We start from the raw sequence: 26,376 nt of genomic DNA, 5'->3' as shown, positions 1-26,376 counted from the left end.
TGCTGCCCAAATGGTCAATTTTCAGGTCTCAATTGTACTTAATCCGGATTTGGTCATTTTTCAAGCTACCTTGCAAGCAGAATTTTGGCAAGCTTCCTTCATGAAAGTTGGCACATTTTGTGCCTAGTTTCACCTCCAATTGGTCTCATACCAATTGGAGCCACACACTTAAAGTTATAGGCCTAAAACACAAACTGCCTTATTGAAATTCTTGCATACACATCAAGCATCACTTTTAATACTCACCAAACTTAACATTCAAACCAATTCTGATTGTACCACAACCTAAACATAATTTATAACATATTATAGGTCATTTTGGAAGCTTACAATTACATTCAATGTGCACCAACAAGTGCAGAATTTGTCCAACTCAATTTACAACAATTCAATCACCAATTCATGCTCATTTACATGCTCCACTTCACACCACCATACATACACTCAAACTGCCATAACAACTAACAAATTTTAACATCATTATTCCATAAACTAAGCATGAATTCCAGCATTCCTCAAAAGTTAACAAACTGCCACAATGGTACACTTACATGCCATTACTTTCCAAGCTTTAAATTTCATTTTACATTTACATATACTAAGTATACATCACCTAAATAATTTCCTACACACATATACATTTAATCAATCCTTTAATCTACCATTTAGAAGAAAGAATAAGCTGTCCTCAAAGTGTTTCCATGGCTGCCAAAAATACAGCTCTCCCTTTAAACATCAAACCTCAAAATTCTTTCCACAATTCAAGTACCCATAACCTCCACACAAACTTTAATGAAGCAAGCATCAAAAATACATACTTACCACTTTTGAAATTCTTCAAAACCTCACCAAAACTTAAATTTCTTGCTGCCTATCTACTGCCCAAGTTGTATAGAAAACCTTTAGTGAAGGACTCTTGAAGAAACTAGGGCTTGATCATGGAGGATTGAAGCTTCATGCATGAATGGCCATGGAGTTTTCTTTGGGATGCATTCGGCTGGTTCATTTGTTGGAGGTTGAAGATGATGTTCAGCTGTCCAAAGTGTCTTTTATAGGTGGTCCAAGCTGCCTTAGTGGAGCACTTAATTTATTTTAATGTTTAATTATTCAAACTTTCTCAATTTTCATTTTTATGCCCCAAACTTCCATCATTTATACTATGTACCACAATTTTAATTTTCATGACATTTTACAAATATAATATCATGTATTTTTAATGGACATTTAGGTCAAAAGACAACTCGGGGTGTCAAATGACCACAATGCCCCTGTTCGGGTTGCATTCCTGATTTTTCGGTAACACCGGGTTTTGTCCGTTTTTCGATTTCTCACTTTTCTTTTTACTAATTAATTAATTTTTTTTGATATTTCTAATGGTATTTGTACTTCAATAAGTGTCTATTTATGTCTTAAAAATATTTTTCAGGGTTCCCCGCGGTCCAGGGCTAGTCAATGGTCCACGCCGTGACTTCCCGGTGCAATCACCCATCGCTAGGGTTCTCGGATCGCTTAACTTAGTTGCATTTCTTTACTATTATTTTTCCTTTATTTTTCTTGTATTTTCTTTTCTTGTATTTCATTATTTAATGTCTCCTCACTCATATCGAAGTGTAGTTCTAGGCATTCTAGCTGTCTGGACAACACTGGTCACCGGAAAAGTAGAACGCACTACCAAACTTAGGGGTGTTATAGTTCATGTGTTTAAATGGTGTAAATGGACTTTAGAAAATTCTGTGTTTAGTGTGCATATTGAGAATGGTTATAAGCTGTCCAAAATGACCAAAATGTAATGCAAAGTGTGTTAGTGGTATGGTACAAACCAGAATTGGCATGAAAGAGTTAACTTGGTAAGCATAGGATGTGTAATTGGTAAGGGATGAACAATGTGTAATAGGGTAGTGTATATTTTGGCTTAGAACCTTAAGTGTGTGACTCCAATTGGCATGAGACCAATTGAAGGTGAAACTAGGTACAAAATGTGCCAACTTTCATGAAGGAAGCTTACCTAAATTCTGCCTAGAAGGTGACTTGAAAAATAGCCAAATCCGGATTAGTGACTTGAAAGCCTGAAAATTGACCAATTGGGCAGTAGTTAGTGTTTTGACCATAACTTACTCAAAACAGGTCCAAATGACCCGAAATTTTTACCATGAATAATTTAGATATAGATCTACAATTCTTATAAAGACACCAAAGCCTAGAAATAGCTTGCACAAGCTCAGGTACTAAAACTGGCCAAACCAAAAGTGACCTAAAAATGACCTAAAGTTACCATTTTGGTGCATTCTGTCCAGCATTGGTAAATTGACCATAACTTGGTCTACACAACACAGAATGACCTGAAATTTTGCCCCGCATGCAATAAGACATAGACCAACAAGTTTGTAGTTTGGACCAAAACCCGAAAACTGAGGGAACTAGGTCATCCGGCTAGGTCAAATTAGTATACCGAAATCCGGCAAATTGCAATAAAATGCAATATACTTGAAAATGAATTTGGTAACATATACCAACACTAAAGGGCTATAAAATGTGACATATTGGTAACATTAAACCTAATTCACCTAGAGTGCATCGAGGGTCAACATTTTAGGTTGACTAAGAAAAATAATAGAATTCAATAAATTAATTACTAAGCCTTATTGTTAGAGACAGTTAAATGAGTACTAAAATACTTCAAATTGTGTGTTTCAATTAGCAAAGACTCAGGGAAGGGGAAGGAAACACTGAGTCAGGGCCAAGAGGCATTTATCAGAGGTTTGTGCACAATAGTTTTTTCTTTTGAATTTTCAATTGAAATAAATTATGAAAAATTGTTTGTTATTGTTTGAATTGTGAAAAATTGTCTTAATGACATTTGATGGATACTTATTGCTTGAAAAACATTATAAATAGTTTGAAACCACAGCTATCATGTATATTGATTGAATTCCTCGCTAGCTTGTCTAGTGGGACGAATTGAGTTTGAATTCCCTCTCTGGCTGAAGTATTGAGGTGTGTGCCTGTTGAGGATGAATAGAATGAGTACTCATATTATTACTAGCTTGCTATGTTATTCCTCACTAGCCATCGGCTTTTGGGACGAGTTGGACTTTGGAACATGATTAAACTATGTGTATGAATTATTGATATTTATTGTGATATTGTGAAATGGAGTTTAAATTCTTTATGACATTCACTGTCTTTGAATTTAACTATGATTTTAAGTGTCCACTATTTATACGACTTATGATTTATGATTTAAAGTTGCATTTTGTTAATGTTGTGCACCATTGAGACATTGGCTCAGTGATAGCTTTTCATTGTTGTCGCAGGTAAATAGAATGACAGGGTAGCAGACTAGGCTGCTAGTGCTACATTGAGAGTTCATCAGGTATACTGAGTATACCATAGTTTTCATTTTGTATTGTAATGTATGTTCACTGTATGTATATATTGTTCTTGGTTTTGAGCAGTTGTAAATTAAAATTATACATTAAAATTGTACATTAAAGTTGAAAACTAAATTGTAAATTATTTTGGCTTGCAAATATTGTGATATATTTCTTTTATTTCAGCTTTTGAAAACACTAGAAAATTATTGTGGATTTGAGTTGGCAAATGTTAAGAAACTTATTGTGTTGATTTGATGTTGTTGTTTGGGGATTGAACAAAATATTAGAAGTTCTTTTTACAGGTTTTTGAAGAACTATTTTATTCAAAATACAGATGGCACTCAGCCAAAATTTTTACAAAAATTATTAATACTTCAAATGTGTTATCTGGTTTCACTTCAGTAAAAAAAAAAAAAAATTTCACACCTGTAAATAATGCTCACCACTGTAAAAAGAAGTAATAAAAGGTTTAAAATCCCTTGTAATGTATTTAATGGGTTATCAGTAGACGAAGTTTGGTAATTTATTAGGTATACTATGGGATCATGTTATGCCTTATAGAGGGGAAGGATGTGACATGTTTTAGTGGTATCAGAGCTAGTTTTTAAATTATGTTTTCACCTATAATTTGAATATTCTTTCTTTATAGTACAACTGCTCAATGTCATTGTTTGATACATACAGTACATTACATTATAAAAATGCACTAACAGGAGGAAATCTCCTTGTGTTATTTGTTCAGGAAGTCTAAGATCCTCAAATTGACTATGGAAGAAGGGGATTGTTCAGTCGATCAATCTATAGAGGCAGAGGTACAAGGGGATGCCCCAGCCCTACACAATGTGATTGGATCAGCTGCACCAGCTCCCTCAGTACCGCAGTTTCTTGCTCAGTTTGCTCAGCAGATGGTTGCAATGTTCCAACAGATGGCTGGTAACATGCCTACTCAAGTCTCACTACAGACACCAGTGGTACAACCACAGTCTTCAGCTAGGCAGTATGACAAGTTGATTAAATATGGGGCTACTGAGTTTAAGGGGATAGTAGATCCTGTAGAGGTAGAACAATAGTTAGAAAGAATGGATAGGGTGTTCAAGAAACTACATTGCATAAATGAGCTGAGATTTGAGTATTCAGTGTCACTACTACACGGAGATGCATATGACTGGTGGAAAATTATTCCTCATAGTTTGGTAGAACCTTCAATACTAACATGGAATGATTTTCCACGGGAGTTCAGACAAAAATATGTCCCTGATGCTTATGTGGACCAGAAGCTGCAAGAGTTCCTAAGTCTAAAACTGGGGAGTAGATCGGTAGATGAATATGAAAGGGAATTTTCCCACCTGAGCCATTATGCAGTAAGTCTACTTTCTACCAGTAGGGAGAGATGTAAGAGGTTTGAAATCGGCTTGAAGCCCAGTCTCAGACTATAAGTGGTCGGATTCAAGCATATTAACTTCTCTGAGCTTATTTCTCAAGCACTGGAATTAGAAAGAATTGAGTTAGAAGTGGCCCCAGAGAAAAAGAAATAAGATAAGACAGAGAAAGAGAAAGAGGGGAAGTCAGTAGATCAGAGTTCCAGTGGTCCTACTGGAAAGAGGAAGAACCATGAGGGACACAGCAGGGGTGGTAAGAAGTTTAGTAGGGGAAGGTTTTCGGGACAGAAACCTCTTCTATCTGGTCAGCAGAGTACTAGAAGTTCCTACCCTCCCCGCCAATGTGAAACTTGTGGTAGAAGTCATGGTGGGATATGCTACAAGGCCATAGGAGCCTGTTATAACTGTGGAGGCACATGACACTTTGCTAAGGACTACACCAGTACCCGTAGAGTTGGGCCACCTCCTACTACTACTGAAGGGTCAGTTCAGAATCCTACCACTAGAGGTTCACAACCACCTAGCAGAGGTAGAGGCAGGGGTAGAGGTAGTCCAGCAGGCAGCCAAGGCACTGTGAATCAATTAGAGCAAGGCAGTACTCCAGTTAGAGTCTACGCAATGAGACAAAAAGAAGAGGCAAAGACATCTGATATTGTGGTTAGTACCTTCTCAACTTTTAATCAAGATGTATTTGTGTTATTTGATCCGGGTTCTACCCATTCCTATGTGAGTACTAGCATCATTGATTGCATTGTTGTTCCGTGTGTGAAAATGGACTTTGAGATGCTAGTAACAAGTCCGCTATGACAGGAGGTCAGGGTCAATAAAATGTATAGGGATTGTCTTTTGGGGATCCAAGGAGACACTTTTCTGTCTGATCTCATTCAAATGCCCTTCAGAGATTATGATATCATCTTGGGCATGGATTGGTTAGCCAAGCATCACGCCATGATTGACTGTAGACTGAAGACAGTCACTTTTGTTCTCCCTCAGTACAGTGAAGTGGTAATACATGAGGAGAGGCAGCTATTGCCATCAAACATCATTTTGGTTGCACTAGCCAGAAAAATGATCAGAAAGGGGTGTGAAGCATACTTGGCACATGTGGTAGACACCCAAGTGGGGAGTCCAGCATTGAGGGACATCCCTCCAGTATATGACTTTCCATATGTGTTTCCTGATGAATTGCCAGGATTACCTCCAGAAAGAGATGTGCAGTTTGAAATTAATGTTATGCCTGGTGTGGATCCAATCTCCATAACACCATACAGAATGGCACCAGCAGAGTTAAAGGAGTTGAAGGTACAGTTATAAGAATGGCTTCATCCGCCCTAGTGTGTCACCTTGGGGAGCACCAGTATTGTTTGTTAAGAAGAAAGATGGCACTCTCCGCTTATGTATTGACTACCGACAGTTGAATAAGGTGACAATAAAGAATAGATATCCATTTCCTCGCATTAATGATCTGTTTGATCAGTTGAAGGGTGCAGCTGTATTCTCCAAAATTGATTTGCTATCTGGTTATTATCAGTTGAAAGTGCAAGAGCAGAGTATTCCAAAAACTACTTTCAGAACTCGATATGGCCACTATGAGTTTCTGGTAATGCCATTCGGGTTAACTAATGCTCCAACTGCTTTTATGGATTTGATGAACACTATCTTCAGACCATATCTTGACCAATTTGTGGTGGTGTTTATTGATGATATTTTGATATATTCGAGGAATGCAGAGGAGCATGGCAGACATCTGCGAATTGTACTACAGACCTTAAGGGAGAAACAGCAATACGCCAAATTGTCAAAATGTGAATTATGGCTGAAAAAAATCTTTTTCTTGGGACATGTTGTGTCAGCTAAAGGGATCAAGGTAGATTCCAGCAAGGTAAAAGCTATTCTTAATTGGAAGCCACCCAGGAATATTATAGAAATTCACAGTTTTCTAGTTTAGCTCGATATTATCGCCAGTTTGTGAAAGGGTTTTCTATGTTAGCCTTTCCACTGACCAAGCTGCTTCAGAAAATGTAAAATTTTAGTGGATAGATAAATGTTAGCAGAGTTTTGATGAGTTGAAAAGGTATTTGACTGAAGCTCCAGTCCTTACTTTACCTATACCGGGTAAAGAATACACAGTTTATAGTGATGCTTCTCACAATGGGTTAGGTTGTGTACTGATGCAAGATTGGAATGTCATAGCTTATGCATCACGCCAGCTGAAACTGCATGAGAGGAACTACCCAACACATGATTTCGAGCTTGCAGCTATTGTTTTTGCTCTGAAGATCTGGAGACACTATTTGTATGGAGAGAAATGCTACATTTACACAGATCACAAGAGCTTGAAGTATTTGGGCACCCAGAAGGAATTGAATTTGAGGCAGAGAAGATGGTTAGAACTGATTAAAGACTATGATTGCTTAATAGACTATCAGCCAAGGAAAGCAAATGTGGTGGCTGACGCCTTAAGTCGCAATATTATGGCAAGTCTCAGAGTTTCTCCTTTGTCCATGGTACATGAGTTGAAAGCACAGCATGCTAGTTTGGAGATTGAGGATGAGGGACAGACAGTAGTTGCATGGCATGTACAGCCAGTGTTGATTGATCAGATCAAAATGGCTGCTCAGAATAATGAGAAATATCAGAAGCTACTGAAAGAAGTCCAGCATGGCAATAAACCTAAATTCTCCATGAGAGATGATGGTTTATTACTACATCAAGGCAGAATGTGCGTTCCTAAATATGTGGAATTGAGACAGATCATTATGAAGAAGCACATGAGTCTCCTTTTGCTATGCACCCTGGTGAAACTAAAATGTACAGAGGGCTGAAAGAGTATTACTGGTGGATGGGTATGAAAAGGGATGTAGCTGATTTTGTTTCCAAATGCCTAACTTGTCAGCAAGTAAAGGCAGAACATCAAGTACCAGCAGGTTTGTTACATCCATTGCCAGTTCTAGAGTGGAAATGGGAATGGATAACTACGAATTTTGTGATGGGACTTCTGAGAACACATGATAGTCATGATGCAGTATGGGTTATAGTTGATAGACTAACCAAGTCTGCTCACTTTTTGCCAGTCCGGATGGACTATGCTTGGAATGATTGGCCAGATTGTACATAAATGAGATTGTAAGGCTGCATGGAGTGCCAGTATCAATTGTATCAGATAGAGATCCTAGGTTCACTTTTAGATTTTGGGGTAGTCTTCAAAGAGCCCTAGGAACTAGATTGAACTTTAGCACAACATTCCACCCACAGACAGATGGCCAGTCTGAGAGGATAATTCAGATATTGGAGGATATGCTACGAGCTTGTGTGATTGAGTTTGAATGTAGTTGGGATACACACTTGCCTTTGATTGAGTTTTCTTATAACAACATCTACCAATCAAGCATTGGGATGCCTCCATATGAAGCTTTGTATGGCAGGAAGTGTAGAACTCCCCTATGTTAGGATGAAGTAGGTGAAAGGAAGATGATTGGGCCAGAAATTGTTCAGCAGATAGAGGAAAAGATCAGATTGATCAAAGATCGACTCAAAGCTGCATCAGACCATCAGAAGTACTATGTTGATCTGAAAAGAAGAGATATTGAATATGCAATGGGTGATAAGGTATTCCTCAAAGTTTCTCCTTGGAAGAGGATTATGAGATTTGGCAGAAAGGGGAAACTGAGTCCTCGCTTTATCGGACCATATGAGGTTCTAGAGAGAGTGGGTCCTTTGGCATATCGGTTAGCATTACCTCCAGAGCTAGAAAGGATATACAGTGTCTTCCATGTGTCCATGTTAAGGAGGTACAGATCTGACCCATCTCATGTACTATCAGTTGAAGAGATTGAGGTAAATCCAGACCTTTCATATGAGGAAGAACCCATAGAAATTCTGGTATATGAGGTGAAGCAGCTGAGGAATAAACAGATACACCTGGTTAAAATGCTGTGGAACCATCATTCAGGCTAAGAAGCTACTTGGGAACGTGAAGAGGACATGAGGAGACAGCACCCACAGCTGTTTAGAGACTGATGCCAGGTAAAATTTCAAGACGAAATTTATTTTAAGCGGGTGAGAATTGTAATACCTCTATGTTTGATAGTGCGTTCTACTGTTTCGGTGACCAGTGTCTGTCCGGATAGCTAGAATGCCTAGAACTACATTTAAATGTTAGTGAAGAGACATAAAATAATGAAATACAAGAAAGGAAAATACAAGAAAAGCAAAGAAAAAATAATAGCAATGAAATGAAATGAAACTAAGTTAAACGAGCCAGCACTGCAGCGATGGGTGACCACAACGAGAAGTTACGGCGCGGGCCGTTGACTAGCCTTGGACTATGGGAAACCCTGAAAAATATTTTTGAGACTTAAATAAATATCTATTGAAGTATAAATATCATTAGAAATATCAAAGAAAAATTAATTAATTAGTACAAAGAAAGACAAGAAATCGAGAAAATGATAAAACTCGGTGTTATCGAAAGATTGGGAATGCAACCCGAATAGGGGCATTGTGGTCATTTGACACCCCGAAAAGCCTTTTGACCTAAATGTCCATTAAAAATAAATGATATTACACTTGGAAAATGTCATGAAAAATTAAAATGGTGGTACATAATCTAAATAGCAAAAGATAGGAGGAAAATGTGGGAAATTGGAAACTTTGGAATAAACAAACCTTATAATTGATTTTAGTGCTCCACTAACATCTTCAAAGTGGACCTTTAATTAGAATATGGGTAGAAGATTCTATCATCTTCAACCTTGGGACATCCAGCCGAAACACCTTGGGAGAAAACTCCATGGCCGATTGAGTGAGAGCTCCATGCAACCTTGGTTAAGTCACCATTTCCACTAGGTTCCTTCATTAACTTTGCTCCTCATCTTGCAAGGAAGAGTTTGATAGCAATTTTAAGAAGTTTAGTGAGGTTTTGATCAAGATTCAAAAGTGGTAAATGAGTGTTTTCAATTCTTGTTTTATTAAAAGTGTAACCAAGGTTGTGGGTAATTGATTTATGGAAGAATTTTTTATGTTTGATGATTGAATGGTGATACACCATTTTGGCAGCCATGGAAACTCACTAATTGTAGCTTTTTTTTTTACTTGTTTATGGTTGTTTAAGATATTGGTCTAAGTGTTTATGTATATATAAGTAATATGGATAATGTATACTAAGCGTATGTGTGATGGTGCACTTGGTTTTGGAAGCTTGGAAGCTATTTGAAGGAGCTGTGCAAATCGACAACTTTAAAGTGTAGCTTAAAATGTGTTGTTTCATGATTTGATTTATTGAATTATGTGGTTATTGATGGCAGCATGTATATATGTATAATAGTTTGGAATTGAGTATGTAAATGGGGTATGTTCATGTGGTTAAATGGTGTAAATGGACTTTGGAAAATTCTGTGTTTAGTGTGCATATTGAGAATGGTTACAAGCTGTCCAAAATGACCAAAATGTAATGTAACGTATGTTAGTGGTACGGTACAAACCAGAATTGGCATGAAAGAGTTAACTTGGTAAGTATAGGATGTGTAATTGGTAAGGGATGAACAATGTGTAATAGGGTAGTGTATATTTTGGCTTAGAAACTTAAGTGTGTGACTCTAATTGATATGAGATCGTTGGAGGTGAAACTGGCACAAAATGTGCCAACTTTCATGAAGGAAGCTTACCTAAATTCTGCCTAGAAGGTGACTTGAAAAATGACCAAATCCGGATTAGTGACTTGAAAGCCTGAAAATTGACCAATTAGTCAGTAGATAGTGTTTTGACCATAACTTACTCAAAACAGGTCCAAATAACCTGAAATTTTTACCATGAATATTTTAGACAACGATCTACAATTCTTATGAAGACACCAAAGCCCAGAAATGGCCAGAACCAAGCCAAATAGCTTGCATAAATTCAAGAACTAAAACTGGCCGAACCAAAAGTAACCTAAAGTTACCAATTTGGTGCATTCTGTTCAGCATTGGTAAATTGACCATAACTTGGTCTACACAACTCATAATGACTTGAAATTTTGCCCCGCGTGCAATAAGACATAGACCTACAAGTTTGTAGTTTGGACCAAAACCTGAAAACTGGGCGAACTAGATCATCTGGCTAGGTCAAATTAGTATACCGAAATCCGGCAAATTGCAATAAAATGCAATATACTTGAAAATGAATTTGGTAATATATACCAACACTAAAGGGCTATAAAATGTGACATATTGGTAACATTAAACCTAATTCACCTAGAGTGCATCGAGGGTCAACATTTTAGGTTGACTAAGGAAAATAATATAATTCAATAAATTAATTATTAAGCCTTATTGTTAGAGACGGTTAAATGAGTACTGAAACACTTTAAATTGTGTGTTTCAGTTAGCAAAAACTCAGGAAAGAGGAAGGAAACAATGAGTCAGGGCCAAGAGACATTTGTCAGAGGTTTGTGCACAATAGTTATTTCTTTTGAATTTTCAATTGAAATAAATTATGACAAATTGTTTGTTATTGTTTAAATTGTGAAAAATTGTCTTAATGACATTTGATGGATACTTATTGCTTGAAAAACATTATAAATGGTTTGAAACCATAACTATCATGTATATTCATTAAATTCCTCGCTAGCTTGTCTAGTGGGACAAATTGACTTTGAATTCCCTCTCTGGCTGAAGTGTTGAGGTGTGTGCCTGTTGAGGACAAATAGAGTGAGTACTCATATTATTGCTAGCTAGCTATGTTATTCCACACTAGCCATCGACTTTTGGGACGAATTGGACTTTGGAACATGATTAAACTGTTGAATGAATTATTGATATTTATTGTGATATTGTGAAATGGAGTTTAAATTCTTTATGACATTCACTGTCTTTGAATTTAACTATGATTTTAAGTATGCACTATTTATACGACTTATAATTTATGATTTAAAGTTGCATTTTGTTATTGTTGTGCACCACTGAGACATTGGCTCAGCGATAGCTTTTCATTCCTATCGTAGGTAGACAGACTGACAGGGCAGCAGACTAGGCTGCTAGTGCTACTTTGAGAGTTCATCGTGTATATTAAGTATACCATAGTTTGCATTTTGTATTGTAATGTATGTTCACTGTATGTATATATTGTTCTTGGTTTTGAGCATTTGTAAATTAAAATTGTACATTAAAATTGTAAACTAAATTGTAAATTATTTTGGCTTGTAAATATTGTGATATATTTCTTTTATTTCAGTTTTTGAAAACATTGGAAAATTATTATGGATTTGAGTTGGCAAATATTGAGAAACTTATTGTGTTGATTGGATATTGGAGTTTGGGGATTGAACAAAATATTGGGAGTGCTTTTTATAGGTTTTTGAAAAACTGTTTTATTCAAAATACAGATGGCACTCTGCCAAAATTTTTATAGAAATTATTAATACTTCAAATGTTATTTGGTTTCACTTCAGTAAAAAAAATAATTTTTTTACACCTGTAAATAGTGCTCACCACTGTAAAAAGAAGTAAGAAAAGGTTTAAAATCCCTTATAGTGTATTTAATGGGTTATCAGTAAATGAAGTTTGGTAATTCATTAGGTATACTACGGGATCATATTATGCCTTACAGAGGGGTAGGGTGTGACAGCCCTCACAATCATGGCACTTTGGCACACCCCAGATGGGTCTACTAGGAGTCTTGCTAGGGTTGCATTAGGCAAAACATTGAGCGTTGATCCATTTTTAATCAAGACTTTAACGACCATACATCCTTTACACTTGACTGTCACGTGCAGAGCTTTGGTATGCTTCAAGCCAACAGGGTTTATTTCATCTTTTGAGAAAGTGAAGAAATTAGATGCCTTGATTTGCCCAACTATCTTCTTAAATTGCCCCAGTGTGATGTCGGGGGTTACAAAGGCCTGATCTAGAACCCTCAGTAAGGCATGGCGATGCACTTCTGAGCTCAATATTAATGACAGCAAGGAGATTTGATCAGGCATCTTTTTCAACTGTTCGATCACATCCTACTCACTCTGCTTCATGATTTATAACAACAATTCATCTTCCTCATTCTTTTCACTAGACTCTCCTTTTCTACCACTTTCCCTCCTTTTTCTCCATTTTCAGGTGACTCTCCTGCCTCTACTTTTCCTTTATTTTTCTTTTCATCAATTCCATAACACCTCCCACTTCTAGTGATAAATTCTACTTTTTGATCTGGTAAGGGTGAGTCATTTGTTAGGATAGGTTTTGGTGTGAATTGGAGAGCAGTTTCATTACAGGGACCCATATAGGTCATTTTGAAGTGAGCATGGGGGGTGAAACATGGTTTAGGGGTTGTGATGGGTTGAGTGTAGGTATGGTTGAGGGTAGGAGTAGAAGTGTTGCTAGACGCACTTTGTGTGAAAACTTGGAAATTATAATTCCAAGGTACAGCATGAGTATTGGTAACGGGCAGTTATGGTGGGGTTTGTATGACTGTCAGGGGTGGTACTGGTGGTGTTGGTGTGGTAGGTCAGAAAAAATTATTCTTAGGGAGAACTTGAGGTGTTTTCACCAAATCTGGCTGTATTTATTCATATTCTATTTTTGGCTTCTGCTGACACCTCAAGATTCTGAGTGATAGCATTCTCAGAATTTCTTCCTTGAATTCATTACAGTTTTATAGCTCATGGTTGACTACCCTATTGTGGTAAGGACATCCTGGACTGGGCCGGCCAGTTTCAGAGTTAGATCCTTGTGGGCTTATATACCCTTTTCATACTGCCATGATGAAAATTTCGTTAAAATATGGGATTAACTGATTCATTTCCAAAATCAGGTTCCCCTCCAGAGGTTCTACCATATTTATGCCATTCTCCTTTCTAGTGTCATGGTTGGGCAATGGGTTTGAAGTTACGTTAGGAGCAGAACCATTTCCTTTAATTTTTAACCACCTATTCCTGATCAAGGACTGTACCCTTCCCCAAAGTGCTCCACAGTTATCTGTTGAATGCCCCATAGCCCCAACATGATATTCACATCTAGCGTTGGAGTCGTACCACCTTGGATATGGTAACTGTACAGAGTATAGTGGGATGGGTACAATTTGATTGATGCCCAACAAGTAACAGTAGATTTCACTGAGTGGGAAAGGTAGTAGCAGGTCAGGTTTCCTTGATGGTCTTGGGCTACGTTGAGGAGCAGGTGGTTTGAATGGAGCAAGTTAGGCAGGTGGTCTAGGATTATAAGCAGCTTAGGGTGGATATTGTGGGCGAGGATGAGGATAATTTGGGGATGGGGGAGGAAAGTTTGCCACCACTGGGCTTTGGACCGGAGGGTATGGGGGAAAATTATTTTGGGGTGACAAGTGAGTTTCCTTGGAAATGGAGTGTACATCCCCTTCTCTCTTTTTCCCAAAGTTAGTAGTCTTTTTTGAAGAGCTTTCCCCTGCCACTTCCTGTAACCTCTCCAACCTGAGATTTGCTTCATTCCTTTTCCCCATCTGGATGATATCAGAGAAGCTATTAAAAGTGTTCCCAATCATCAAGTTGAAATATGGGGCCTTCAGGGTCTCAATGAATAAAGAGCAGAGTTCATTGTCTGTCACCGAATGATAGACCTCAATCGCCTTTTCTCTCCATCTCTGGGCATACTCCTTAAAGCTCTCCCTTTCTTTCTACACTAGGTTTTGGAGGTCTCTCTGTGTAGGGGCAATATCATAGTTAAATTTATACTGCTTAAGGAAAGCATCCATCAAATCTTTCCAAGAGCGCAATTTACTCCTATCCAACTGTATGCACCATCGTAATGCTACTCCTGAGAAGCTTTCATGGAAGAAATGCACCAAGAGCCTATCATCCTCCGTGAAGGCAGACATCTTGGCTATGTAGGTAGCCAAGTTAATGCGGGGATCTAAATTGCCACTGTACTTGTCAAATTTTGGGACTTTTAATTTTGGCAGTACCACCACATCTGGCACTAGTCTCAGTGAAGACACATCTACTAAGTCGTATGTATTTAGTCCCTCGATGGCTCCTAGTCGCTCCTCCAAAGTAGACAATTTCTCATTCTCTTTCTCTTTGTTTTCTCCCCCAACTGCATATACTATTCCTCCGATCAGGAGATTAACCATAGGGTAAACTGAAGGGACTGGCGCTAAATGGTGAAATTTTGCATTTGGGATAGTTTGATGGTAGGAGATAGGAGGCTCATTGATTGGAAAAGTTGGACTGAAAGTAATTACTGGATCAAAAATAGGAGGTTGGAAGGTGAAGGAAGTTGAGGCTTGATCATGAAGCCTTTGGGCATGAGAGTCAGTTATTATTGTGGGTGGGGTGATAACTGGTAGAATTGGTTCTTGCGAGGGTCTGGTGGCTTTTTTATTTTGGAACGCTTCTCTCATCATTTTTATTAGTTCTAAAACTTATTCCTTTAATTCTGAGACCTGCCCTTGTAAGTTCTGTACTTTTTCTTGCTCTTCCATTATCTTGTTCAAGATCTTATTAAGTAAACTCTTCTTAGTGCAACTGCTTGCTCAGTCGAATTTGCTTTATTAGAAGCAATGTTGGTTTCCTATAGGGAAAATGCATTATCAGTTTTATTTCTTAAAATAGTTTTATCGTGACTAACGTCCTGACTGATTAAAGGACACTACGGCAAGTAATTGCCAAAATGGCTTTGGCTGAGGGTGAATCGCTTTAATCTTTATAATGGCATCATTCGATAGTCCAACCATGAATGACGGGGCATATGCGTGGCTATGATACTTGTTCATATGGCGCATACGTCTTTTTGCATAACTCTAACGAGGATAAATCCCATGGGAGTTACACTATTCATTCATAAATTTTAAGGTTCCATAACACGATTCTATTATTCGTAAAGCATATATAGTGTTGTGCTATTGCCTAGGCTCAGAAAGGTTCCTTAAAATATAATGACATCTTTTGAGGTACTCATATAATCTTACTTCTTATTTTGTAGGATTGAACGTCTTCAAAGCATATTCGGATTCTGCAGCAACTCTTGTTTCTCTTGTGCTATCATCTTTTCTAACCAGTCAACATTTCCTCGCAGTTCTTGATAAAGGGTGGCTTGTCTGTCCTTTTCTTTTCTTTCCTTGGCACATTCCTTCAAGATGTCATTGATTAGTTGTGCCTAATCTTTAAGCTCAAGCTTCTTCCTTTTGTTCTCTTGTTTGTATTCTTCCACCAGTATCTCATGATATTCTAATTTTTTTGTAACTCACAATTTTGTATCCCTGCCTCTTTTACCGTGCTTTAGAGCAAGGCTTTCTCTTTTTCCCACTGGATTTTTTGTCCCTCATATTCTGTTTCTCCTTCCGTTATTCCTTCTCTAAGCCTTTTTACCTCTTTTTTCAGAATTTGTTGTCTTCTAACTGTTTTATGCATTCCTTCAGTTGCTAGTTCTTAGTGGTTGAACTCTAGAGAGGACTAACCAATCTGATACTAACTTCTTCTGAGCAGACTTTTTGATGAAACATGCTACCTTCGAGCCTTGTCAGTTTGGAGACTTGATACCCCTTACCCCTCCTGTTTCTCCATAGGAGATACTCTTTTGTTGCATTTGGCCCTTTAGGCAACCATTCTATCAAGATTACTTTTTCCCAGGATTTGCACAAGGTCTTCAGTTTGCCCTCTCTAGTGGGTTCATAATAGAAATGAGTTCGATGGAACCCTCTGAAGGAGTAGAAGTATGAAAATTATTAAATTAAAACATTGAATTTAAAAATTTTCTTTTAGGGTCTCATGCTTCATGCAAGATTCATTATGTACCTAATTGATTTCAAAGTTCAATTGCATATTAAAACACTTTTAATATGTATTAGGATCTACATTTGCCATTTAAGATTTTAGAATTAACAAATTAATTCATTAGAACCCTAGATTAATACAAGAATATGTGCACTAACCTTTTGATGCACTGTATATGTGATTGGTACCTTTGTGAAGCACCTAGGACCTCAAATGTTGTCCCTCTAGCTTGTCCACACTAAGATCACTAATGGGCAGTCCCTAAACTAGCTTCTCAAGCCTTGCCAACCAATTAGAAATTAGGATTTGCCTTTAGAGAGGTTGTAGATGTATATAGGACACTAAAAACAATTTCTAGCAATTTTAATTCAAGAGAATATGGGCAATTGTCTTTGAATTGATGAGAGACGAAGAAGAAGAGAGGAGGATAGCTTAATGGGTGGTGGCACCTTTGTGATAAACATCAGAATGTGTTATTTGTTCTTTTATTCTTTCCCTTTTATAATTACTTCATCACTTAAAACCCTTGTGTCACACCTTATCCCTAGCAAAGCATGACATGTTCCCATAGCATACGTAATGAATTACCGAACTCCACCCACCGATAACCCATTAGTTATGCTACAAAGGATTTTAAAACAAATCATAGCTTTTTATCTTATCAATTCTTTTGCTGAAAACTGCATGAAAATAGTTAAAATTCCATGTAAACATTCATTGGAAATAATGATAGAATAAATATTGCAAAAGTTACATTTTCATAAGTCTCAAAGTAAAATACAAAATAGTTACAACTCAAAATGTGATAGCAATGCAATGCTTTTAAATACAAACCGCTCAATGGCTGTACATCTATACATATAGGTACAAAATAAATCAAAAGGAAATTACAAGGGCATACCTATGATATATACCCACAATCAAAACCAAAATGTTGCTTTCCAGTCTCTGACTCAGCAGCCTTCTCATTTCCCTTTCCTGCGACAGCATAAATAAGCTATCGCTGAGTATATCACTCAGTGGTGCACAACTAATAATTTTAAAACTTAAAATAAGGTAAAACTTGTCAAGGCATAATAAATCACATCCTTCTTAAGCATGAAAACATCACAATAGTTCTAAGTTCATAAGAGCCATGTATTGGAATTACATTTCAAATGAGAAATCACACTTCATAAATCACAATTCACAAAGCATTAGTATTGCTAACATCAACACACAGTTTAGGCCGTGACACAAAATTTTGCAATCAATGCTGTGTTGTACACCACGATAAAGCAATCTCAACCTCACTAACCATTATTAATAAAGGAAGGGCTAGCTAGCTAATGAGTACTCATGTAGTCTTACCCCACTAACCGTTATTAATGGGAGACATAATCAATATCCATTATCAACCCCAAGTAGCTGTTACTATTGGGGAAGTTCCAAAAGGGACTGTCATGCTAACTGTGATTTCAAAACAGTTTTCAAAAGTTTTCCACTCAACAATCTCATTTATAAACCAATAAACACATTCAAATCATCATAATATCCATATAGAAGTGGCAACACCCAAATTTCTTAAATGCAAGAGAAAAACTATATTTCAATCAAAGTAAACTTGTTCAAAGCAAACTCATTCAAATAAACACATTCCAAACAATTTACAAGTTTAAAAACGAAGAAAAGGTTAGTTGTGCATAAACCTTCAATGCTCTCCTTTCTCTTTACTCACTATTCCATGTCCGTCCCAACCTCTTTCTTTGCTGAAAATACACAAATAGAATGTCTCAATATGCATCTCAATTGCTGCTAAGAACTCATTACATGAATGTATAATGCATCCCAAATTAACTTTGCAAATTTTAGAGAGTTTTGGTTTTGGATAGCTTAGTGCCCCAATCTTTGAACCCAATTTTTACTTAGTTTCGATCATAATTTGGTGAGGTGTTCTTCATAAAAATTGTTCATCTGGGTCTTATCTTTATTTTTCTTTTTGAATCACCTAATTCGGAGCTCTGTAGCTCAAGTTATGATCAAAACACGGTTACTGTTTACGTTACTATTCACCCTACAGTTTCAGTTCTGGCATATTTAACAATCCAACTTCGTTCAGCAATTTGATCAAGTTAAGTCTATAATTTGATCTAATGTTCTTCATATGAAATATTTTACTATTTCTCAGGTTTCCATCAATTCAGGAATCGCCTAAATTGAAGTTTGCTAGAGAGAGTTATGGCCATGGAAAGTTTACTGTTCACAAGGTCAATATGCAGATTTTTAGATTTTCTACAGATTTGGTGATTTAATTTTGCTTAGCAATTTGATTGGGTGAAGTCCATAATTTGGCCTTAAGTTTTCCATATGAAATGTTCTACTATGTTTTAAGTTTCCATCTGTTCAAGAATCACCTAAATCAGAGTTTTTTAGAGAGAGTTAGGCCATGCAAAGTTTACTGTTCACGTGCCTAATTCTGCAAGTTCTAGAATTTTGTATCCAAGTTCAAGCCAAGTTTTAGGCAATTTCTGGGCAGTTTCTGGGTTGGGTCTCTTCATGAAAATTCTAGTCCTATGTCTTAAGTTTCATTTCCAATTATTTTCACACCAATTGGAGTTATGTAGCTCAATTTATGGACTGTCAAACACATTGAACTCAGTGTGCAAATTATGCCCTAGGTTCAAATTTTCATTTCTTCCATTATTCCCACTAACCAACCTCAATTCACATTTAATTCACCCAAAATGACTATAATTTAGCATTAACACATCAATGGCACTTCCTAGCACAAACCCCACAATTTTCAAATACCAAAGTTTGCAATTTTCCCTAATCCTACCATTTCATTACCTCCATTCATCAACCCAATGTCAATTCAAACTAAATAAATCTCAAATGATCATAATTTAACACTACACACCCCAATTTCACTTTCTAGCACCAAAGCTCCAATTTTCCCATGAACCCTAATCTCCCATAATTAAATTTATACACATTTTATGCAATTTTTTTGCCCCAATATTGCATACTACTTCAACTAAACTTAATCTCATTGTCAATTTCATTCAAAGACATCAAACCCTAACTTTTCTCCAATTTGGCCAAAACCCTAGTTTAGATTCCATACATGTTTTCTTTCATTTTCTTATGAAATTTCATCATAATCTAACTTAATTTAAGGTTGTATAACTAAATGAGCATTAAAGAACTTACCTCTTGATGACTTCCTTCCAACTCCCCAAATCTTCAATTTTCTTCTAATCTCTTGTTTCCCCTTGCTTTTAATCTCTCAATCAAAGATCTCTTTGATGTTTACTATAAGTTAGATGGAAAACTCTTGAAAGATAAGTAAGGGATTGAGCTTGGAGGATGGGTGTCTATGGAGGAGGAAGAAAGAAGAAGAAAGAAATAATGAAAGAGGGAGAGGGGAGGTGGGGCGGCATGAATGGGAGAGGAAGGGAGGGTTTTGTCTTCTTTTATACCTATTTTATTTCTTTTAATTAACAATTGAATTTAATTATCAAAAGCCCATAAGTCATAATTTTAAATTTTGTCTTAATGAAAATGAAAATTTAAGTTTTCACTTCTTAAATTTCCCTTACACATTTTTACTTGAATTTTTCCTCAAAAATTTATTCATAATTCAATTTATTATTTTCATTTACTTAAATTGACATTTTGGTCAAAAATCAACACTTAAAGTGAATTGACCAAAATGCCCCTTATCGGGTCATAATCCCTCTTTTACAATATATCTGGTAAGTCCTTATATTTTTGGGTCACTTGAATTTTTATTGTGTCTATCTCAATTAATTTCCTATTTATTTTTGGTCCTCAAGGTATCTTTGAATAGTACTAGTCACGGACAAAAAATGGTACTATTCATAACTCGGAGGTTCGGGGTGTTACACCTTGCCACATGTCATTACCTGATTGCATCTTAATTTTAATTGACCTAATCACATTAAGCCACGTGTCAAAGCTAGATTTAATCATGACTTTGATCATCATACATGATTGGAAGACAAATGGCAAGCTTATATGGTGCCATCTGTCACCATCTCATGGTGCCACATGTCACCCTATGAAATGACCAAATTACCCTTGTGTTGCAATTTTGAGTTCTCAACCTAAAATCGTTATTTCTTTTCTTCTAATCAATTTATATCAAATATAAATTAATTAATTAATCTCTACTAATTAATTCCTCATAATTAAATTCATATTTAAACACTTTAAATATAAATTTAACTTATACTATACATCCAATAACCTAGATTTAGTTTCAAGTCATGCTAGGGACTTTGCAGTCTTATTACAAACCAAACTTATTTAATTAATCAATTAAACTATTTAATTAATTAATTAAATCACATTTAACTTAGTGATTATCTTGTGTATGTGTGTGACTCACTAGGCTCATCACTAATTGGAAATGAGATATGATATTAACTCTTAATATCATCAGAACTCTTTCTTGCCATAAATGATTTCTCTAAATCATTTTAGGCATCTCATTGACCATGGTTGACACCTAGCATAGCATGCCATGGCCACCCAATCAGTAACAAGGAATAACTTTGAATGAACCTGTAATCATATGTTACCATGCACTAGAATCTCTCTGTTACAAAATCCCAATTCAAGCTGGAGTCATGGTTTATGTCAAACCCTATTTGCTATAAATATTATGTTCTCTTTTAATTCCAATTCTTGATTAAAAAGATTTTCTCATCAGAAATACTTTTCTAATTAAATCTATCTATCCTGGCCAGGAACTTGAAACATCAAGAACAATTAAATGAACATAGGATTTTATCCCTATTTACTTAGGGTAATAGATTCCATCTTGATCAACACCTATCTCCATATATAACTGGTAGGAGCCAACACATACCCATATACCCATACACAGTACAAGTATGAAAGCAGTATTAAACTAAACCACCTATATACAAGATAACTATGTTATCTCAGGTCTAAAGATTATATGCACTGATATGATTTATGACAATGCATTGATAAGAGTAAACTCCACATGCTTGTCATAAGTGTCACTGGTTCGGCCTACTTATCATATATAAGTGCCTATCATGTTTGTTATATGGCATGAGACTCACCATTCCATCTCATATAAATAACTTGAGAACAAACATGTCACGACCCAGGGATGGGGTTGGGACGTGCTTGTTCAACCAGCTACGCACTGGGGTGGAAACTTCGTGTCCCACATCGGAAACGGGAAGAAAAGATTTGGGCCATATATGTGGGAGCCTTCCTCACCTGGTCAGCGTGCTTTTGGGAATGAAACCTCCCAAGGGACAAATCCGTGAGGCCCATGGGCCAAAGCGGACAATACTAACTGGAGAAGGATCGGGCTGTTACATTTGGTATTAGAGCTAGACTCCCTTTAGTACGATGTGTGGTGCGAGCACGCACCAGGCGGAAGCTGGTGGGCTTGTCACGACCCAGGGATGGGGTTGGGACGTGCTTGTTCAACCAGCTACGCACTGGGGTGGAAACTTCATGTCCCACATCGGAAACAGGAAGAAAAGATTTGGGCCATATATGTGGGAGCCTTCCTCACCTGGTCAGCGTGCTTTTGGGAATGAAACCACCCAAGGGACAAATCCGTGAGGCCCATGGGCCAAAGCGGACAATACTAACTAGAGAAGGATCGGGCTGTTACAAAACATGATTACAATCTTTCTGGATAAGTCATGTCCTCTGTGATGTATCCTCGATTGTGAACCAAATTGTGATACTTTGTGCTAGAAATACTGTCACTCATATTCTTAACAACTCAAGAATAGAATTTCTAACAAAATATCAATGGACCTTTTCTATTACACATAAATACATTATGTAAACAAAAAAGTGAAATTGCCTTTTAATAATAAAATATGTACAAGATACATACTAAATGATATGCTCTAGGTCATACTATTAATAATCTCCCACTAGCACTAGAGCAATTCATTATAATATCTTAGACCCATCTTCTCAAGATGTCGGTCTAACTAAGCTTCTGATATAGGCTTCATGAATGGATCAGCTAGATTTTCAACTGATGCTATTTTCTGTATGGCTACATCGCCTTGCCCAACTATCTCTCTAATAATGTGATAGCGCCTTTATATGTGTTTGGATTTCCGGTGAGACCAGGGTTCCTTATCTAAATAGCCTCTTTTGCAGCATCTGGTGCAGTGATGTACTCGGCCTCTGTAGTGGAATCAGCAGTCATACACTATTTGGAACTCTTTCAACAAACTGCACTTCCATTACAAATGAACACAAAAATAGAGGTAGACTTTCTATCATTGATATCTGATTGGAAATCAGAATCGGTATAACCATTCAATTGCAAGTCACCACCTCCATAAATCTAGAATAAATCCTTAGTTCTTCTCAAGTACTTAAGGATATTCTTGACAGCTATCCAGTGTTCCAAACCTAGATTGGATTGAAACCTGCTTGTCAAACTAACAGCCTATGTAATATCTGGTCAAGTACACAATATTGCATACATCAAACTTTCAATAGCCGAAGCATATGGAAGTCTAGCCATTTTATCTCTTTTTTCAGGTGTCTTTGGAGATATCTCTTTAAAAAGGTGGATACCATGTCTTACTGGTAACAATCCTCTCTTGGAATCAAGCATGTTAAACCTCTTTAACACCCTTTCCAAGTATAGACTTTGGGATAAATCAATTATTCTTTTTGCTCTATCTCTATAGATGCGAATTCCAAGAATATAGGTTACCTCCCCTAAGTCTTTCATGAAGAATGTATTTGACAATCATACCTTTACAGCTGTCAACATACCTGTGTCATTACCCATCAATAGAATGTCATCCACATATAAGATAAGGAATGTGATAGCACTATCACTAACCTTCTTATATACACATGGTTCATCCTCATTTTTTATAAAATCAAATGACATAATGGCTTCTTCAAAACGGATTTTCGAACTCCTTGAAGCTTGTTTCAACCCATAAATGGATCGCTTCAGCTTGCATACTTTGGAACTATCTTGGGATTCAAAACCCCTAGGTTGTTCCATGAAAATGTTTTCTTCAATGTATCCATTGAGAAAAGTTGTTTTGACATCCATCTACCAAATCTCATAATCATAATATGCAGCTATTGTTAATAGAATCCTAATTGATTTACGCATAGTAACAGGCGAGAAAGTCTCCTCATGGTCAATTTCTTGCCCTTGGCAAAACCCTTTCGCTAATAGTCTTGCTTTATAGGTCTCTACCTTTCCATCAGAACTAATTTTCTTCTTGAAAATCCATTTATTCCCTATAGGTACAATACCTACAGGTGAGTCAACAAGATCCCAAACTTGATTCTTATACATGGAATCAATTTCGGATTTCATAGCATCAATCCATTTTAAAGAGTCTATATCTGATATAACTTCTTCATAGGTAAGTGGATCATCTCCATGATCTACTTCTTCATGAGTAAACAACTCTTGTTCATCTTCATGAAGAAAACTATATATCACTGGTGGGTGAGATATCTTGGTTGATCTGCGAGGAATAACTATAGATGTTTCATCAATAGGTGTAGGTTGACTAGATGGATCTATATCCATTTGATCTGTTAGTTGGTTAGAATTCTCCAATTCTAACTCTTTTAGCCTTCCTTTGCCTCCTTCTTGAATAAACTGTTATTCAAGAAATTTGGCATCTCTACTTACCACAACCTTTTGTGATGTAGGCAAATAAAAATAATATCCAAAACTCTCTTTTGGATATCCAACAAGTCGACCTTTTTCTGATCTGGTTTCCAATTTATCAGTGTTCAAGTTTTTTTATATAAGCTGGACAAACCTAACTCTTAGCATGCTTAAAACTTGATTTTCTTCCATGTCATATCTCATAAGGTATGGAAGAAACTAATTTTGATGGAATCCTATTCAGAATATGCAAAGCTGATTCTAATGCAAATCCCCAAAAGGAGATTGGCATATCAGTATAGCTCATCATACTACGTACCATATCTAATAGGGTACAATTTCTCCTTTCAGATACACCATTCAACTGTGACGTTCCTGGAGGAGTTAGCTTGGAAATAATGCCATGCTCTTTCAATTATTCATTAAATTCAGTACTCAAGTATTCACCTCCACGATCTGATCGAAGAGCTTTAATACTTTTTTCTGTTTGATTTTCTACTTCAGATTTAAATTCTTTAAACTTTTTAAAGGAATCATGTTTGTATTTCATCAAATACAAATACTCAAACCTTAATTTATCATCAGTAAAGGTAATAAAGTAATGAAAATCACCTTTAGCCATTTCTTTAAATGGACCACATACATCACTATGTATTAGCTCCAAAATATTTTCAGCTCTTAGTCCTTATCCAACAAAGGGTCATCTAGTCATTTTGCCCTGAAGGCAGGATTCACAAGTTGGAGTAGGCTCAGAACCCAATGAGGATAAAATCTCCATTTTCTCCAGTTTTGCAATCCTATCTTCTGTAACATGACCTAATCTTAAGTGTCAAATATATTTTGAACTTAAGTTGATTTTCACCATGGCATTGCATTCTTTTAGATTACTTGCATTAGATTTGTATTTAACATTATTATCTAAATAATAAAGTCCATCATGCATATAACCTGAACCAACATATTTATTTCTAAAATAAATATTGCAAACATTATTTATGAATTGAAATTCAAAATCATCTCTAGTCAAACTAGATATAGAAATGATGTTCTTAAAAGCAGCAGGTACATGCAAAACCTTATTTAAATACAAAACATGTCCACACATGTATAAAGATTTAGATCCTATAGCCAAGGCTTCAACAGTTGAGCCATTGCCAACCTAGAGTCTAATATCTCGTTGCTGCAAGCTATTACTACTTGCTATACTCTGGGCAGTTCTTTTTTCAGTGCCCATCCTTCTGGCAGTGGAAATGCTTTCCCTTGCCTTTGTTAGCTTTGGTCTTTATTTTTCTGTTTGGCTATCTTCTTGGAAGATCCTAGAACTTGAGGTATCTCTTTCTTATTGCCTTTCTTCTTGTTGGACTTTCCAGCAGAGAAAGATGAAATCAAAGCTACCTCTTTTCCTTTATTGCCTAGCATATTCTTTTGGAAAATAACAAGCATGTTAAGTAAACCAGCTAAGGTGTATTTCTGCTTAGTCATATGAAAATTTATCACAAAATTCCCAAATGTCTCAGGTAGGGACTGAAGGATCAAATTCATCTGCAGTTGGAAATCCATGTGAAAGTCAAGATGTTCTAGCTGCTCAATCAGTCGAATAATCTTGTGGACATGATTCCCAACATTCTGTCCCTCTAACATTCTCATGCGGAATAGATGTCTAGATATCTCATACCTAGCATTCCTACTGTACTCACCATACAACTCTTGCAGGTGAAGGAGGATCTCACTTGCATATTACATATTTTCATGTTGCTTCTGTAACTCATTACTCATAGAAGCAAGCATGTAACACTTGGCTCTCATATTAGTCAAAAGTATCATGTTCCTCTTGAATGGCCTCTGGAGGTAAGGGACCAAGAACGTTTGAGTCTAGAACATATCCTATATGTTCAAGGTTCAGGATAAATTTCAAATTTCTTAGCGAGTCAGAAAGATTAGGTCCTGTCAACCTATTGTGATCAAGTATGCTCGCAAGGATATTGGATAGCGGTGGTTGTGGTGTACTCATTATTATAAGAAAATTAATTGCAGAAAATAACCAGATTAATTAGTAAATATATCATGTAATTAACCAAAATGATTATGGACTTTTAATCAAATTGGTCCTCCCACTAACTTAGCAAATCCTACACTTCCAAGGTAGGAAACGGAAATCCTAGTTGGATGAATTTCTAGTGGGTGATTGAATTCTTATAGTCTTATTGTTCATCCTTAGGCACATCCATTATTGGA

Source organism: Hevea brasiliensis, chromosome 4 (assembly GCF_030052815.1).
Source record: "Hevea brasiliensis isolate MT/VB/25A 57/8 chromosome 4, ASM3005281v1, whole genome shotgun sequence".
Classification (NCBI taxonomy): domain Eukaryota; kingdom Viridiplantae; phylum Streptophyta; class Magnoliopsida; order Malpighiales; family Euphorbiaceae; genus Hevea; species Hevea brasiliensis.
The sequence above is the reverse complement of the archived record's forward strand: the minus strand, read 5'-3'. Positions refer to the sequence as shown.